Genomic DNA, 20,448 nt, shown 5'->3' on the forward strand with positions numbered 1-20,448 from the left:
TGGCTATGACAAACAACTAAATTGCTAAACTGAACAAAGTTCCATAGCCCAATGTAATCTGTGTCAAATACTAAACAGTTGTGGCTGATCCGTTCTTCTTTTAAGCATAATATAACGTATATCCTAACAACAAAAACCTGTACCCAATAGATGAAGATACTACAGGTCACTCCCATCAGTGAGATGAGTAGCAGAAGTGATTCACAAAACTACCGTCCAATGTCGCTCTCATTAGTCTATTACAAAGTCTTAGAACATGTTCCGATTCCAAAACACAGTAAACTGTCTCGAACAGAATGACCTTCTCAATGTATAAATAAGTTGGTACAAATTAGTCTTTATGTTATAGCAGAAGTCCAACGAAATACCCTCTATGTACTAAATTACCCCCCATATTACACCGAAATTGTAACAAAGTTTTCCATGTTATAGTGCCGTTGTAACAACCTGCCTTCATGATTCAGAAAAACTGTAAAAAGTTGCCCTCCACGTTACAGTGAAGCTGTAACAAATTGTCTCTGTAACAGCAATAACGTGAAAATTACCCTCCATGTTACAGCGAAATTGTAACAAACCGTCCCTGTCGCAGTGATTGTCGAACAAATTGTCCATGTTTAGTGATACTGTCACAAATTCTCCCAGTTACAGAGATATTGTAACAAATTTCCCCTCACATAACAGCAAAATTGTAACAAATTGCCCTGCATATAACAAATTGGCCCATATTATAACAAAACTGTAACGATTGGTCTGCATGTCCAAGTAAAACTACAACAAATTGACCACCATATTACAGAAAAACTGTAACTAACTGCACTCTATTTTACAAGAAAACTGTAAGAAATCAACCTCCACAAAACAAATTGACTCATGTTACAACAAAACTGTATCAAATTTTTCTCCATATACAGCTCACTCCTTTCACATACTTTCTTACCAAGTAATCCAGCAATTGTGTGTTGCATCTGACCCCAGCCATTTTATGCAATCTTAGTTTCCTTCCTTCTGTATTATTTTTCGACCAAATTTGTTGATCGATATCTGGTTTTCTCTAGTCCTGTGCTACAGAATCCTCCTGTTACAAGTCACAATAAGTAATCTTGCAGCAGATACCTTCTTAGGTACGTCTCTTGAACTGCTCAATTTTTTTAATATCTTGGTAGACCAGTCGGAGGTGTAGCCTTTCTCGAAATGCCTTGTATTCACTAATTCTGAAAAAATCGGCAACTTTGAATTTGGCTTTGCGTTCATCTAATATCTTGATTGCTTTGTACACAACATACAAAAGGCTGTTATCTTTCATATCAACAGGTCTCATATTGATTTTTCTATACTTTGGTTAACTGAACTGACTTATAGTCTGTCGGTAAACTGAAGAGTGAGCGAGCGAGTCCCCACTCTGCCAACCCAGCTACGCCACAGAGCGCTTCTACAGGCTGTTTCACAACGTAGTACCGGCCCTGCCACGGCGCGATCTTTAAATCTGTGCCGACGCTGTGTACAGATACGTCTCGGCTGCGTTCATTTTTAGACAAATCCATTAAGACCATAAGGGATACAAAAAACGATAGCTTCTTCCGAAACACAATTTTATAGAGTAAATATTATTAACATAAGAACGGAAGTCAGGATTATACTACAAAGATAGAACCGAATGCCTGTTCATGTGAATGTATGTTCCTCTATTGCTATTAGTCAAACGAACCCCATATAATGCAATCTGTCTGTAGAATTTAAGGCTTGTTTTTACTTTGTGTTTCTACTAAGAGGTAGAAGTTTTCTTTGAAGGACTGCATTGAAACTTAACAATTCTTGCAACACGAAGAGTGTTTAAAAGGTAAGCAGAAATTTATAATTTTGTGTGTTGTATTAGTCCAATTTGCACTACTTTTTTGTCATTGTCTTTGTAAACATGCCTCTAAAGTATGTGTACAATATTATGCATATTGGGTATTTACTCTGTTGTCAGCTGTCAGAAAACTTACATGTGTTTTGGTAGCATCAACGATTATATGTTTTGTATAAAATAAATTAAAGAATCTGTATTAAATTTTGTTATAAGAATAGAATAAAGTGTATGAAATTTTTAGAAATGGTAAATATTCCTTCTGGTGAGCCTGTTATGAGTAAATCAAGAGCAGACAGGTGGTATAAACATTTCAAAGCAGGCCTTAAAGGACAGCTGTTTTACAAGCATGGATGAGATTAAAAATTCACAGTTAGGCACTGGCATAAGTGTATAGCATGTATTGGGGAATATTTTGAAGAGGATAACATTGCTGTAGATTAACAAATAAAGTTCTTACCAAAAAATAAAAATGAATATGTGAAAGCACCTCGAATGTCAAGCATTTTGCTTAGAAGTCCACAATCGGTGTACATGTTTCGAAGGAAATTTCAGCACATGTTTTAAGCAATATGTCTTAGAATCAGTTGAATAGTAACCGAGATACAGATTTAGCGTTCCATAAGCATCAAAGGTTTCACGTGATTTTGAAAGTGTCTATAACGATGGGTTTTCTCCCAAAATATTAGTTTTCCTTCGTGGCAATTCCATAAACCATGCAGCTTATTTTTCCGTTCCTTACTTATGTGTCCTATTGGGTGGGGCTGACTTCTGCATAGATTTCAGCCCTTTAATTGGGACCGGCAATATTAGCCAACAGTTCTTTTTGGGCCGCCTCTTTAATACACGCTGTAATAACATTAGACACAATCGAACGCTCGTTACTCCGCAAATACCTACACTTCGTATTCTGCCTATTTTCTTGCAATGCTATACGATTATCCATCACTTCCAGATATCAAAGTACATCAGTAAGTATACAATGTTAACTCACTGACACTGACACCTAGGAACCCACGAACAGAAACGACGTATATCACTGCACGCTGATCTACACCACTAGACCGATAATGGGCAACAGATTTTGGGTGCCCCTGTAGGACGGTGGCAGCGTTCTTCCGGGAAAGGCCACTTCCCCACCAAAAGCGCTGCTCCCTCTTGAGTTTGCAGACAGACTATACCAGATGTTTTAGCAGATTAGCCCATTCAGAAAAACCTTGTGCAATGAAATGTCAAACATCATTCCTCTAAGAGTTCTACTTAATCACTAGACAACAACAGGTTTCAAATTGTTGAACGACAAGTAGTGACTAATCTATGTCTTTTCATTAGCTTGTTGAAACGCGTTTTATAAAATTCCTTACCTGTCTTTGTAAATGATTTGAATCCTGAAACATCTGCTACATATTTTGCTTAATGGATCTGCAACCACAGCGCCAGCAGCAGCCCATGCATATTTTGTGTACACACCAATTACTTTTAACCAATATTTATAACCTGAATTGTATTTGGAATATGCAATCAGGTCAACGAGATCGCCTTGACGAAGGCCATCAGATCTTATTGTGATAACCTCCCTATTTACCTAAACAGTGGGTGCTGAGTTATGCAGTTTTTCAGCTATTCCAGGGTTCATGCTGACTGCAATGATGCCAGCAACATGAGTAAGATCTCATTACAATGTTTTCTGTGTTCAACAACAAAGTTAATTTCACTCACTGGCATAAAACAGTTACATTTTTCATTGTTCAACAACGAAGCCCATATGGGAAATTTCGCAACTGATAACAATGCCGTCACTGTTGCAATAACTTTCTGATCATTGGTTTGCATTTATCGACATGCCTTTTCAGTCGGCGTGTATCAAATGAGGGTCATCCTTTGTCCACAATACTATGCACGTTATATTCTGACAACAAGTTTTTAATCCACTTTACTTTTTCCAAACCCTTCACACAGACACAAGACATAGGTGGAATAACTGCAGGAATACCATTCAGCACAGTTTCCAATGGTACATCAGCTAAACCCGTTCTGTGATGGCGGTGGTTTTCCATTAACCATTGTGCAGAGTTATTTTCAACTCATAGTAGAGTGTTGTCTCTGTAGAATGAAACCACCGGAAGCAACAATGAGCACCAGCCAGCATCTGACGTGCAAGTTCCTTCATGTTAAATTGTTTGTCTATGGTGTCGAATGCTTGACAATCAACCAAGACATTGTACTTGATTCTGAAAAAATATGCGAATGAGCAATCTAATACTACAAAAAAAATCAATAAGCATGAGAGAAAGTTCTCTTTTACCTTGAGCAAGACGTAATTATCCTGAAATATGCACACAATCGCAAACTGACTCACAACTTATACACAGTTTGCAAAGGCCTCCACAATCCAGAAACATGTTACTGGCATACTACTCAGCAACCGAAGAGGTTTGAAGGAAAAAAGGAAAACATTGTGTCGTGCAGTATCACGTAAAATCAAACTCTGTTTGTAGATAATAGAAATGCTTGTTTCATTCTTACCTTGAGTCAGTTTTCCGATAGATAACTGATCAGTTGTGGCTATGAAGGCTTATTATACACCCTCAACATAATGGTGGCACTTTCGGTCAAGAAATTGCAAACTCCTTTCATAAGTACAGCATTAACTCTATAGTGTGAAGGCATACCTCACTACCCGATTGGTTGAATGTGTCATGTCTGTAAAGGAATCATGAATAACCAGATAGTTTGCTATTGTATTATATAGCAGTAGTATTTTCATTTGAATTTCAATTATCGTATCAATGACAGATAATGTAAGTGCTTCTTCATATTCTTGTGAAAATCAATTACATAGAATGTTGGAACACTATATGTCTCATGGGGTGGATTTCCCTCCCCTTGGTCTTCTCTCTCCATAGTAAGAGATTGAAAATACATTTCGTACAGTGGTGCAGTATTCTTTGTTCTAAAATCGACCGAATAATACCGTTTAGGATATTTAGAGCAATTCAAATATACCTTCAAGTCTGTCATGTCTGTTGCGTAGAATATGCTGCAATTACAGGAAATCGAATTTCAGTTTGTCTGAAAAGCTAAAATAATATCTTGCTGTTTCGAGCACATTACTGAATTTAGCTTGCTATGTCCATGTGCTAATTTCTGGTGCAACCCATTCAGTTAAATCCCAATGATGGAATGCTTGTAAACTTAGATCATTTCTTAAGATGTTCCTCAAATTTACTTTTTCTTGGAAACTCGTATTTCTGGCAGTTCACAGTAAAAATTTTCGATTGCAATTTTTCATTTGGTGCATGCATTATTTGAGATAATGTATTTAGTATCTTCTACGATGTGAATCAGTAAAAATTCATGGCAAACATTTGAAACAGTCTTCCTGTAATTCTCTGTGAGCCCACACAACATGCTGAGTGGGATACAGAAACCAAAACGTCCATCACCTGCAACGAATTCCTTCAGTTCATTTCTAATTCAAAAGCAACGTTCTGCAATACGATTGCGTCATTTGGCATAAATGATTCATATCGTTTCATTAGCATTCCAGTTTCTGGACCATGCACATGATCAATAATTTGGTTATTCAAACAATACAGAATTTCTGCAAACAAGTGAACTGCACAATTTTTATTTAAGTCGATATCACTAGCTTACGGGAGTCCTGATTCATCAAGAAGCCTTCCTTCACTATACAGATGACTCTCACACAGCTCTAGATAAGAGTTTTCATTTTGTATCAGAATCAGTAAGGAATAGTTGTAAGCAAAAGCTGATTGACATATGATTTATACTTGTGACACTCAAAACGAGTAACAGAGCCATAAGGAGAATTTTTTCTCTCACATTCTTGTTCTTCTTCCGCTTCTCCTTCATCCATCATAATGTCAAATGAGAGCTCACAGAGAATGATGATAGTATTATTTATAGCACTATGTATCCTAAAGATGATAGTATTTGTCAGTTGTGAAGAGAGTAAAGACATTCCACCCCCATGAACCATGGACCATGCCATTGGCGGGGAGGCCTGTGTGCCTCAACGATACAGATAGCTGTGCTGTAGGTGCAACCACAACAGAGGAGTATCTATTGAGAGGCCAGACAAACATGTGGTTCCTGAAGAAACGCAGCCGTCTTTTCAGTAGTTGCAGGGGCAACATTCTGGATCATTGACTGATCTGCCCTTGAAACATTAACCAAAACGGCGTTAAGAAACTTCCTGACAGATTCATATTTATGCCGGACCGAGACTCGAACTCGAGACCTTTGCCTTTTGTGGGCAAGTCCTCTGTCAAGTGACCTATCCAAGCACGACTCATAGCTTAAATTCTGCCAGTACCTCGTCTCCTACCTTCCAAACTTCACAGAAGATCTTCTGCGAACTTAGACGAACTGGCAGTCCAGGAAGAAAGGAACGGCTGAAAGCAAGGGGAAACTACAGCCGTAATTTTTCCCGAGGGCATGCAGCTTTACTGTATGATTAAATGACGATGGCGTCTTCTTGGGTAAAATATTCCGGTGGTAAAATAGTCCCCCATTCGGATCTCCGGGTAGGGCACTACTCAAGAGGACGTCGTTATCAGTAGAAAGAAAACTAGCGTTCTACGGATTGGAGTGTGGAATGTCAGATCCCTTAATCGGGCAGTTAGGTTAGAAAATGTAAGAAGGAAAACAGATAGGTTAAAAATTAAAAATAGTGGGAATTAGTGGAGTTCGGTTGCAGGAGGAACAAGACTTCTGGTCAGGCGAATATAGGGTTATAAATACAAAATCAAACAGGCATTGGGCAAGAGCAGGTTTAATAATTAATAAAAAATAGGAGTGCGGATAAGCTACTATGAACAGCATAATGAACTAGTGAACGCATTATTTTAGCCAAGATAGACAAGAAGCCACACCTACCACAGTAGTACAAGTTTATATGCCAAATAGCTCCACAGATGACGAAGAGATTGGTTAAATGTATGATGAGATAAAAGAAATTATTCAGATACTGAAGGAAGGCGAAAATTTAATAGTCATGGGGTAATGGAATTCGATAATAGGAAGAAAAGGAAAAGTAGTAAGTGAATATGGAATGAGGGTGAGCAATGAAAGAGGAAGCCGCTTGGTAGAATTTTGCGCAGAGCGTAATTTAATCATAGCTAACACTTGGTTCATGGAACAATCCTGGAGATACTAGAAGGTATCAGATAGATTATATACTGGTAAGACAGAGATTTAGATATTTCCAGGGGCAGATGTGGACTCTGACTACAGTTTATTGGTTATATACTGTGGACTAAAACTGAAGAAACTGAGAAAAGGTAGGAATTTAAGGAGATTGGACCTGGATAAACTGAAAGAACCAGAGGTTGTACAGAGTTTCAGGGAGAGCATAAGGGAACAATTGACAGGAATGGGGGAAAGAAATACAGTAGAAAAAGAGTGGGTAGCTTTGAGAAATGAAACAGTGAAAGCAGCAGAGGATCAAGTAGGTAAAAAGACGAGGATTAGTAGAAATCCTTGGGTACAGGAGAAAAATTGAATTTAATTGATGAAAGGAGAAAACATAAAACTGCAGTAAATGAAGCAGGCAAAAAGGAACACAAACGTCTCAAACGTTTGATCGACAGCAAATGCAAAATGGCTAAGCAGGGATGGCTGGAGGCCAAATGTAAGGATGTAGAGGGTTATCTCACGAGGGGTAAGATAGATACTGCCTACAGAAAAACTAAGGAGACATTTGGAAAAAGAGAACCACTTGTATGAATATCAATAGCTCAGATGGAAAACCAGTTCCAAGTAAAGAAGGGAAAACAGAAAGGTGGAAGGTGGAAGGAGTATATAGAGGGTCTATACAAGGACGATGTACTTGAGGACAATATTATGGAAAGGAAGGGGACTTAGATGAAGATGAAATGGGAGATATGATACTGCGTGAAGAGTTTGACAGAGCACTGAAAGACCTGAGTCGAAACAAGGCCCTGGGAGCAGACAACATTCCATTAGAACTATTGACAGCCTTGGGATAGCCAGTCCTGACAAAACTATACCATCTGGTGAGCAAGATGTATGAGACAGGCGAAATACATTCAGATTTCAAGAAGAATATAATAATTCCAATATCAAAGAAAACAGGTGTTGACAGATGTGAAAATTACCGAACTATCAGTTTAATAAGCCATAGCTGCAAAAATACTAACACGAATTCTTTACAGATGAATGGGAAAACTGGTAGAAGCCGACCTCGGGGAAGATCAGCTGGGATTCCGTAGAAATGTGGGAACATGTGAGGCAATACTGACCCTACGACTTATCTTAGAAAATAGACTAAGGAAAGCAAACCTATGTTTATATCATTTGTAGACTTAGAGAAGGCTTTTGACAATGTTGACTGGAATACTCTCTTTCAAATTCTGAAGGTGGCAGGGGTAAAATACAGGGAGCGAAAGGCTATTTACAATTTGTACAGAAACCAGATGGCAGTTCTAAGAGTCGTGGGACATGAAAGGGAAGCAGTGGTTGGGCAGGGAGTGAGACAGGGTTGTAGCCTATCTCTGATGTTATTCAATCTGTATTTTGAGCAAGTAGTAAAGGAAACAAAAATTCTGAGTAGGAACTAAAATCCATTGAGAAGAAACAAAAACTTTGAGGTTTGCCAATGACATTTGTGTCTTGAAAGAAGGATATAAGATGAACATCAACGAAAGCAAAACGAGGATAATGGAATGTAGTCGAATTAAATAGGGTGATGCTGAATTAGATTATTAAATGAGAGACTTAATATAGTAGATGACTTTGCTATTTGGGGAGCAAAATAACTGATGGTGGATGAAGTAGAAAGGAAATGTAGACTGGCAATGGCAAGGAAAGTGTTTCTGAAGAAGAGAAATTTTTAACATCGAGTATAGACATAAGCGTCAGGAAGTCTTTTCTGAAAGTGTTTGTATGGAATGTCGCCATGAATGGAAGTGAAACATGGACGATAAATAGTTTAGACAAGACGAGAATAGAAGCTCTCTAAATGTGGTGCTACAGAAGGATGATGAACCTTAGATGGGTAGATCATGTAACTAATGAGGAGGTACTGAATAGAATTGTTGAGAAGAGAAATTTGTGGCACAACTTGACGATAAAAAGGGGTCAGTTGGTAGGACATGTTCGGAGGCATCAAGGGATCACCAGTTTAGTATTGGAGGGAAGCGTGGTGGGTAAAAATCGCAGAGGGTGACCAAGAGATGAATACACTAAGCAGATTCAGAAGGAGTTGGGTTACAGTAGGTACTTGGAGATGAAGCGGCTTGCACAGGATAGAGTAGCATGGAGAGTTGCATCTAACCAATCTCTGGACTGAAGACCACAAACACAACAACAACAACAACAACAACAACGACATTATACATTTTCTTCTTCTTCTTCTTCTTCTTCTTCTTCTTCTTCTTCTTCAGCACCTTCTTATTCTTCTTCGTACTCATTTTCCTCTCTAACAATGTAACATGCTGCCTACGCCCATTATGGTCCCTTAAGTGTAATCGAACAATTGATGAGGCATAGGTGGAAAGATAGATAGAAAATATTTGGTGAGATGAAATTTAAATAATGAGACAGTACAGAGGGCAATATGTTACACAATTGCAGTAACAGGGAGGGTGATTTGTTACAATACTGGGGTAACGTGGTAGACGGTTTGCTAATTTTGTTGTAAATGGACAAGATGTTATAGTTTCGCACTCTGAAAATTCAATGCACACATGGCAAGTGAGGCAGCTAGCATGCCACTCAAAATAGAAGGAATAAATGCAATAAAAAGGGGTGCAGTTTCACTTACAAGGGGACTGTATGAACTTTCACTCCTCGATTTAATTCATATTGACAGGAGGTGTATGTCATGATTAAGTTTCGACAAATGTAAAGAAAAAGAAGCGTCTCTCAACTGTTTACATGAAAATAGAGTTTAAAAATTTTAGGCTTGGGTATATACTCTGTACAATCGGTGATATTCAAGGGGTCCACAGCCGAGCGAGTAAGCGCTTAGTTTCATACTAGCGAGTTCTCTTGATCGGGTCTCACTGGTGGTACTTTGTGATTTTTATTCCACGTAATTCTAACAACAGATTTATTATAACTGTGCAAATTATCAATATCTAGTGAACCATTTTTTATTTTCATAAGCTCTAGCCTGAGAAATCGGGTTTGTCTCTAAAATTTGGAAAGTAGCTTTCCCTTATTACCGTATTCCAGCAGATGCATTTCAATTCACCATACACCTATTTTTCCGATGTTTGTGCAGGTACAATTCGACTCATCATCAGTCCTGATTGTGGCGCTCACCTGCACGGCGCCAAACACGCATACGACCATCATTGGCACCAAGGCAGAAGCGACTCTCATCGCTCAAGACGACACGTCTCCATTCGTCCCTCCATTCACGCCTGTCGCGACACCACTGGAGGCGGGCTGCATGATGTTGGGGCATGAGCGGAAGACGGCCTAGCGGTGTGCGGGAGCGTAGCCCAGCTTCATGGAGACGGTTGCGAATGGTCCTCGCCGATACCCCAGGAGCAACAGTGTCCCTAATTTGCTGGGAAGTGGCGGTGCGGTCCCCTACGGCACTGCGTAGGATCCTACGGTCTTGGCGTGCATCCGTGCGTCGCTGCGGTCCGGTCCCAGGTCGACGGGCAAGTGCATCTTCCGCCGACCACTGGCGACAACATCGATGTACTGTGGAGACCTCACGCCCCACGTGTTGAGCAATTCGGCGGTACGTCCACCCGGCCTCCCGGATGCCCACTATACGCCCTCGCTCAAAGTCCGTCAACTGCACATACGGTTCACGTCCACGCTGTCGCGGCATGCTACCAGTGTTGAAGACTGCAATGGAGCTCCGTATGCCACGGCAAACTGGCTGGCACTGACGGCGGCGGTGCACAAATGCTGCGCAGCAGCGCCATTCGACGGCCAACACCGCGGTTCCTGGTGTGTCCGCTGTGCCGTGCGTGTGATCATTGCTTGTACAGCCCTCTCGCAGTGTCCGGAGCAAGTATGGTGGGTCTGACACACCGGTGTCAATGTGTTCTTTTTTCCATTTCCAGGAGTGTATTTTGATATTAGATATTATTTTGTGTTACAATGTAATGTGCGACATACATGTTTCTTGTATCTTTCAAAGGTCAGTAATGAAGTTGTTTTTCTTTTTTTCAGTTCCTGTTTGTTGAACAGAAGTATCAGTATTAATATGTATTGGACAAGTTCTCATATTTTACTTGTACAACTAATTATATGTCTTTTATCTACCGATTCATGTATCGTAATGTAGCTGTTGATTCAAGACAATCTAAGACGATTACATACACTCATTTTATTTTATAACTTCTCATCATAACATTGTATAAGATTCAAGTGTTTCACATTTGTGCATATGTGGAGGTATCTAATGTTTAGCGTACACTAGGAAGTGGCATGGCCTTTCCGGTTGCTCAAGGCTAAGGTAAAATACTCCTTGTGCCTCTACTAGTAGCCATATTTGTTTGAATATACTGTTATACCAGGGTTCCTTAATCATTATTTTGTCATTCATAAAACACTTTTACACATGAAGTTATAACTGCATTACAAGCAGGGCCCACCACTGATACCTCAGCCTTAATCAAATACTCGCTTCATATAAAGTGAAATGTACAAAGCATCAATTCCATCATCGTTCTAATGTATATATATACCTGCTGCATCATATTCTAAAAATATGCCGCACAATTTATGTACATTGATTGCCTCTCATAAAATATTCCTAACTCTCATCATGTTGTAACATAGTATTGTCCTCTATGTATGTCTTTTATTTAGCACTCACCTCCAAATAATGTAAGATCACAGCAAAGTTACAAATTACATACATAATTATCAGGTACATTCCCTAGTGATGCAAACCGGATCTTTATCCACATACCTTCCTACAGGACAACGCTCATGATTTAAACTTATTATTAACCACTCTACCTTTTATCCCAAGCTTCATGTGTTCACATCTTCTCTGAACAAAGTTCTTCATATGTTCGTCCACATACAGTACTTTGATCTTTCCCAATTTGGGATATGCTAGTAAGTAGCATCCTGGATGGAAAGGTCCTGAATGTAATACTTCTCACTCCTTGTTTATTTTCTTTTTGAATTCTATTAGATTTTGGATGTGTTTGTAATAATATATGATCTCCTATTTGGGAGATGTAAGCCCAACCTAGAGACTCTTGTCACACTTGGCCTTCCTTTTTTTTGCTTGTTCACTCAGAATAATTGTAGCTTGTCTTATTTTTTCTTTAAGTAAAGGTTCATGCACTGGTACAAGTGGGAAAGGTTTTGACCACTCATCAGATTCATTTTCCCTAACATTAGTTTGGTCGGTATAAACCTGTATGTGAGTGTGATTAATTATTAACTGTGTTGAAAAGGAACCACATACACTACTCATTTTGTTTACTTTCTTGGTATATACTTCCTAATAAATCGATTAAACTCTTTGCATAAACATTCAACTGGACTTGCTTCTGGGAGAAATCGGAACTGTAAAATTTGTTTTATTTGTAGTTCTTTGGGAAAGGGTTTCCATTCAGAATTTGTAAAATACGATGTATTGTCAGTTAATATGGGCTTAGGTTTACCTATTCTAAGAAATTAATACTCTACTATCTTCCTGATAATTCTATTGGTTACAGTGCTTCTGATAGCATACAAACAAACACATTTTGTGAAGACATTGAACATAGCAAGCAAATATTTGACACCTCATCTCCCTCAAGGAAATGGCCCAGCTGTGTTATGTCAGACTAATTCTAGTGGTTTTGTTGTAATGTTTTGATGTAATTTATTCTGGCGAGACCAGTTCTAGTGTACGACCTTCCTACATATGATACACATTTTTATTACTCTTTGCACCTTCCAACGCAAATTTAGAGAACAATTATATGACATAGTTTACTCACCACACTTCTTTAATCCATATTGATCCCACGTGTGGTGTGTAAACCTAATAAAATCCGTTAAAAAATCTTAAGGCATACAGACACATGAATAGTTTGATTCCAGTGCTCTCCAGTGAAATAGCACTTCTTGTATGTTGTGTAGTATTTACTTACATTTCTATATCCCTTGTTACTCAGTTTCTCTCCTACCTTCCTCCAATGTGGATCCTTTTCTTGTAAATTGTCCATTTCTTGACACAGTTTTAAGTAATAGGGCCTATAATTTCTGCTGTGTATTAATAAGATTCCAATATATATATATATAAGGTGCGACAATAAAGTAATGAGACTGTTCTGAAAAAAATGTTCCTTAACATTTTAGTGAATTTTAGTGTTATCTCTTACAAAGTAGTTCCCTTCTGATTGCACACACTTTTTCCAGCGCTTGTGGCATTGATGGTAACATTTCTGGAACTCATCTTCTGTAATATCCTCCAAGACCCTCGTCACAGATTTTTGGACATCTTGTGTTGTTTGAAAATGGTGTCCCTTGACTGCTGTTTTGACTCCTGGAAATACAAAAAAGTTGCATGGAGGGATATCTGATGAAAAACGTAGCTGTGGTAGTACTGAAATTTGTTTTGATTGCAAAAATTGTTGTACTGACAAAGCAGTATGGGATGGCCATTTTTACACAAATCTTTCTCATACCAAGATCCTTAGTTATTATTAGACGAACGTTTTTCGCCTGATGTTCAGTTCTTATGCAATCATTTTCATGGATAATCTTTGACTAGATCGTATGAGTTGACGCACCCTGCCCAAATTGACATTTGTCCGTGAGGTTGATGATCTTCCACTGCAGTCTTCATCTTCAACATTCGTTCTGCCTTCACTAAACAACGAAAAACTTGAGCTCTTGGCATAACCCCCTCTCCAAAAGCCTTCTGAAGCTTACCGTAAGTTGTTGTCACGTTTTCACCCAATTTAACACAATAAGAAATGGCATACCACTGCGCAGTATTATGTAGTTCCATTTCTGTGACAAGAGACACAAACATGTGTTGACTTATCACAGCACAACTCACGACTGAGCAGTTGCATCGATGTGTCGCTTGGACTAGAAGTAGCTTATAGACCAAGGTCAAAGATATTGTGCCTATGCAAGCCTGCAGGGTTGCCACATCTTGCAAAGAAAATCAGTCTTATTACTTAATTGTCGCACCTCCGAACAAAAAATTATACCTAATGCACTTTCTAGACTTCAACAAATATTAAATGAATTTACAGAGCTAAATGTACAGGTCTCAGATTTTAGAATCTTATTAATACAAGGCGGCTATTATAGGCTCTATTACTTAAAACTGTGTCAAGAAATGGACAATTTACAAGAAAAGGATTCTCATTGGAGGAAGATAATAGATAAACTGGAAATAATTTTTATATAACAAGGACCAATGAGCAATTCGCTTGTGTAACAACTTGAAAAGCAACAAAAAAATAAAGCTTGGTGGTCCAAACTTTCATGTGTTTTCCACACATATAGTATTCGAACTTCCAATGGGTCCATTCTACGGCTAATGCCTCGAGTTCAGTAGCCAACTACGATCTTTCACACTCAGTGAATTTTCAGTTGGTAAAAGTAATTATAAAACTTGTACTCTTTACATCAGTCTCTCTAATTTGAAACAGATTAGCACTGAAACCCTGAAACAATTCATCTGCACTTAAGCAAAAATCTTGCGTCATGTCTGAATAGTATAAGATATTTGAATTTACTAAAGTTTCCTTTATGGCCTGGAAATCTCTTTGACATTCCTTAGTCTACAACCATGTATTACTTTTTTTTCTTAACACGTTTAGGGGGGGATCACAATGTAACAAGTACAAACTTCCTAAGGAATGAAGTTGTCGAAGAAAAGCCTTAAATTTTTGTCTTACCTGTGGTGTAGAAAAGTGTTCGCTAGCCGCAATGTTTCCGAGGTCAAGTAAAAATCCTTTTGGATAGAGAATGTGGCCCAAACGTTTGTTTCTCTTCAAAATTTAGATTTTTGTAAATTAAAAACAATGCTACACTCAGGAAATGTTTTATGTACCTCCTCTAACAAATCTAAATATTCCCTTCATGAACTTGTTGTAACCAATACGTCATACAGGGTGATTCTCCTGAGGAGTGTTGGTCTCAGTGTAGTGTCCAATGCTGCTATAAAGACATCCACACTAACACTGAGTCTGAAAGATAATACACAAAAATGGTAACTGTGACCGGAACATACAAATGCGGTGTATTTCCTAATTTATGGATGAAATGACACTTGCAAGAAGGAAGAGTACAGATCCAGTGAAATTAAGTACATGACATGAAATGTTAAAAGCTGTTCATCGATATTTTCAACTTTCGTTCTTACAGACACAATAATTTTGTTAATGGATTGTGTATCAAGTACTAATCGAATACTACTGTTTTCCTTATTGATGGCTAACAACAGGTGCTATATAGAGAATTCAAGGGTTCTATTACGTGCCAACTTAACATTGTTTGTTTTTCTTATTCACCACATCTTTCTTCACCCAAGCGATTAGGTAAGAATTATGACAGAAAGTCTGACATGGATATACATTTTTTATAATACCTGTTGTTTTTTACAAAACACTTGTTCATACTATATGAGTTATTTACATAACTGCTTTCTTAATGCTTCAGTTAAATAACCAGATGCATCACCCTTTTCACTGACGACATGGTGCACTACTGGGATATCCAACACCTGTTCACTGAATTGTTCAAGTATCAAAAGTATTTAAGGATAGGTAAGATGAAAATTTACTTTATTGCTACTGATATTTCGATTTTCCTTGATCATAACCGAATTAGTTGATAAAATCTCTTTATACATCTGCAAGCAGCATTTACCAGAACCCACACCAAGGTTTGCCTGAAATTGTCTGAAAAAGTCCATCCTTAGAATACAATTTATATTAATTTCTCAATCACAAGAAAATTGAATTTGATCTTAGTATTATCTAAGGTAATAGGAATGCACGCTTTCAACTTGACATTTTGTATGGCTGTTAATATTTTGGAGTTATGGATAGGGAAAATGAGTACATACCTGTCTTTGCTATTGCATCAAATAAACTTATGGACAAAACGTTCGCAGACACATCTCTGTTCAAATTGTATGTACTAGTATAATGCCTGCATTTATATATATTATCACTTGTACCACTTCCTCTTCATTCTTCCTTGTCTCATCGGAACAAAACTCCTCTCTCAAATGGTGCTTCTCATCATACCTCAAAAAACGAATACATGCCGAATGAACCCCCCCCCCCCCTCCACACAAAAAATATCCAGGATCTGGTGGGCTAGCATTTTCCAGTGGTGACATCAGAATACTATCATTACTATTAACTGCCTCAACTATCCGAATTGGATGCTGATGTGAACTCCAGTTATTGTTTTGACTTCTATGAAAAGTTATTTCCCCTTGTCTAATGTTGTTATTGAGGCAGGGTTTGTGTAACCATTTGAGTTTCCATGGTAACTATTGCTAATGTTTAGATTGCTGTTAGAGGGTGCACCATGCCAGTTTTGTCTGTTTCAGTTGTTACCACTACCTTGCATTTTGGGATAGCCAGGGTTGTTATATCTATTCCATATCTTTTTCTATGCATTTCAGTTTGCTTTTAAAATTGTGGCTATCAAGTCTGTTATCTAATGTTACTGGATGTTGCCACTTTGGTTAATGGTTTGTATTATTGCTCTGACCTGCTATAGTACTGTTAAGAAAACAATGTGGAGAAACTGTGTTTCTTGTTTGCAATTGGCTCTCCTCATAAATGTGGTCAGTGTCATCAACTATGGATAGAAAACACTCTAAATCATTTTCTGATACAGTGGCCAACTTTTCAATGTGTGCAAGTAGCCTACCTTTTAAAATTTAAGAGTATCTATAGTATCTACATATGATACAGGTTTACCCTAATAACAAGTCTTATTTCGACAATTTTGAAATATTTTATTAGTCCACCTTGTCTATTATTAAATGGTTTTGTGTCAAAAACTTCCCGTCTGAGTCGTTCTTATACTCCAGGTGACACAAACCTACCAATAAAAGAGTGTTTAGATGGATCACACGTTTCAAAATACTCAGCTATGTCTGTTTCAAAATACTCAGCTATGTCTGCAGCCTTGTGTGTATCCTGCTACATAACGAATCTTTTGCTGTTCATTCCACCTACATGGTAGAATATCTCGGAAATATGTAATGAATACTACGGGATGTACCTTCTTTTCTTCCATATGAAATACCTGGAACCGTCTATGACTTAAAAGGCTTTCGTCAGACAGGATAGTCGACAGGCAAAATTAATTACCATGTGTATGTGATATACTAGTGTTTTGTCTGTGTGTCTTGTTTGCATACATCTCGCCTCATAAATGACTAGGTGAAAAACTATTGTTATGCTTATTTATTGTTTTACAATTTGTCTTTTTGTTATTAACAACGAACGGTCCACTTGAACCCAAACTTCCTACGCCTACTTCATTACGTATTTGTTGAATAGCATTCTTCAAATTGGTGTGGAGTTTGTTAAAAATCTTATCTTCCTTTATGGTTAATATCCTTTCCACTTCTTCTATGTGAGTGCGATATTGCTCTATCACCTTTCTGTAAGTGTAGTATCGATTTCAAATAACCTATCAGTACCACCGTTTAACTTTTGTGCATCATTACTGATGCATTTGTGTTCTAATTTAAGAAATCACATATCCACAGATTTTTGTTGTTATTGATCCGGTAAATCTGACATGCTGACCTGGGCGACTGGTCCCGGCGGAGGTTCGAGTCCTCCCTCGAGCATGGGTGTGTGTGTTTGTCCTTAGGATAATTATTTAGGTTAATTAGTGTGTAAGCTTAGGGACTGATGACCTTAGCAGCTAAGCCCCATAAGATTTCACACACATTTGAACATTTTTCTGACATGCTGGCTAGCATCATAGCTACCGTTCTTGGTAAGCTGTCATACTCTACCCGTAAACTATTTTGCTTTAGTGTGGCTCAGCCAACTGCTGAGTGTTTTTCTTCCGTTCATTTACAAGTTCGGAAAATGTTTCATTAGACTTCAGTTCTAACTTTTGCTCCAAACTCCAAAATACCGGTTTAAAGTTACTTGACATTTCTTCCAGTGCTTTGACGATATTTGTTCAAACAGCTCATACATTTTCAAGATACTGCAGGGCAAAACCGTCACCTCCATATGTCGGTAAGGCAGGATTTCCTCCTCTTTGCAATTGATCCTTTTCTCTCGGCGTTTCCTGTTCCATTATTTGTTAACTAAGAAACTTACAGGATGACAATTATTGAAAAATACGAAAAAAACGCAAATTAGTTACAAGCTACAGCGTGCGCACATTTTATTCAACATGTAAACGTCACTACAGATATTCGGATTTAGGTTATGATATGTTCGATATGTCTGCCACCATTGGCGATGATGTGGCGCAGGCGAATAGCGAAATTTTGAATGGCCCGCTGAAGTGCCGGAACATCGATGCTGTCGATGAACTCGTGAATGGCTGTTTTCAGCTCAGAAGTGGTTTCTGCGTCATTGCTTTACACATTGTCTTTAATGAAGCCCCACAAAAAGGGGTCGCATGTATTCAGATCCGCAAAATATGGCAGCCAATCAAGGCCAATGCCAGTGGCCTCTGGGTACCCCAGAGCCAAAATGCTGTCCCCAAAGTGCTCTTCTAGGACATCAAACACTCTCCTACTTCGATGGGGTCGAGATCCGTCTTGCACGAACCACATCTTGTCAAAATCATAGCCACTTTGTGCAGTCAAGGAATATTGCACCGATTATTCCGTGACTGGCCATTGCGCAACACACAGTATATCTTTGAGGGTGAAGAGACTTCTCGATCGCGAAATGCGGGTTCTCAGTCCCCCAAATGTGCCAATTTTGCTTATTGTCGAACCCATCCAAATAAAAGTGGGCTTCGCCGCTAAACCAAACCATGCATGAACATACTAAATCCCATCATGCCCCATGGCCAACGGTGCAGTTTGAATTTTCTAACGCAAACTTTTCAGAAGTGATGACGATATTATTTCATACGGTTCAATAACTGTCACCCTGTATGTGATTCACGTGAATCATTGCGCTAAAAGCTATCGAGTGAGAACGCGCCTGTGGACGTCGATCCAGACGGCCACTCATAAGTTATGATTGTGTCTTCTATTTTCGACAAACCATTGTTTGTTACCTGTACTGACTTTAAAATCTGGTTACCATTTGTCCTACTCCCAGTGTTTTTTTTTTGTATTGCCGCAATCTCCACTGGCGACTAGTTAACAATTGCCGGCACGTTCATTTCGTCGGACTGCATTATTTCGTCCAGTTTTTCGCTAATGTTGTTCCCTTCCATGGTAAAATTCTATCAGTAATTTCTGTATTTACTTAGAGATACTAGTTATTACTGTGGATATGAATAGTTTTCTGTCAGAATGGTTTCTATCTATACCTAGAATGTAACAACAATACAAATGGCTAAGCCATCCGTCACTACATACAATACGCTATTCAAATAAATGAAACTATCTGTATGATAGAAATAAAAACTATTCACCTAGAAGTACTAAGAACATACTTCCAAGAGAGGTGTACATATTGGATGCAAATGTGCCTACTATGATTCACTTGATATTAATAACTGAAAGCCGGCCGGAGTGGCCGAGTGGTTCTAGGCGCTACAGTCTGGAACCGCTCGACCGCTACGGTCGCAGGTTCGAATCCTTCCTCGGGCGTGGATGTGTGTGATGTCCTTGGGTTAGTTAGGTTTAAATAGTTCTAAGTTCTAGGGGACTGATGACCTCAGCAGTTAAGTCCCATAGTGCTCAAGAGCCATTTGAACCATTTTTTTAATAACTGAATTTTTACTCAAGTCTTCCAAAGACGAGTATGTTCGTGAAAGTCTTGTTATATTGTGTAATTACTCATCACATGAATGTATTCCGATGATAAATTGGAAAGTTTTTCATGAAATGGAAAATTGTTAGCGTTAGTACACGTTCATCTCAACAACTATATTATATTCACACAATGTTGGTACTTTTATATTTCGAGGTCAAAATGTTCGCGTGATTCGAATGGGAGGCAAATAATTAGAATTTTATACAGGTCCTGTTACGCAAAGGAGCCATTATACTGTAATTATTTAGTACATATGATGAAACAAAGGCGTGACTGACCTCGTAAAGTTAGACGTCTGTTACAAAAATCATGACATTCGTTCTTAAGTCAGTTTTGGAACTCGCGTATTTCATTTCAGGTGAGTAAAGTTTCTTGTATTTTCTTACCAAAATCTTGTGCAGTGATTTTACTTTCGCGCAGAAGAGAAATTCTTGCGATGTCTTTTAGTAGCCATGATGTCTGATTTTTACGTGTAAATCTAGTGATGTGCTTTGTACTCCAATAGCAAGAGAAAGTGGGAGTGATTGTGAAGCCAAATTTCTTTGTTTCAGAATAACTTACAAAAACGCGTATAGTGAACAGCTCTTTCTCCAAAAGAATCTCATCGCTTCGAATTATTCTGCAGTAACAACGCGATAATACATATAAATGTGAGAACATACGGTTCTGAAATGCTGGTGGAGA

At 38.4% G+C, this 20,448-nt stretch overlaps 1 protein-coding gene across 2 annotated transcripts in view; it reads right to left on the reverse strand.

The window, feature by feature from the left end:
• The window catches only part of LOC126278603 (uncharacterized), a 398,515-nt gene that overhangs the window by 166,009 nt on the left and 212,058 nt on the right, over positions 1-20,448 (reverse strand). The window lies entirely within an intron of this gene.

This window comes from Schistocerca gregaria, chromosome 6, assembly GCF_023897955.1.
Source record: "Schistocerca gregaria isolate iqSchGreg1 chromosome 6, iqSchGreg1.2, whole genome shotgun sequence".
NCBI lineage: Eukaryota > Metazoa > Arthropoda > Insecta > Orthoptera > Acrididae > Schistocerca > Schistocerca gregaria.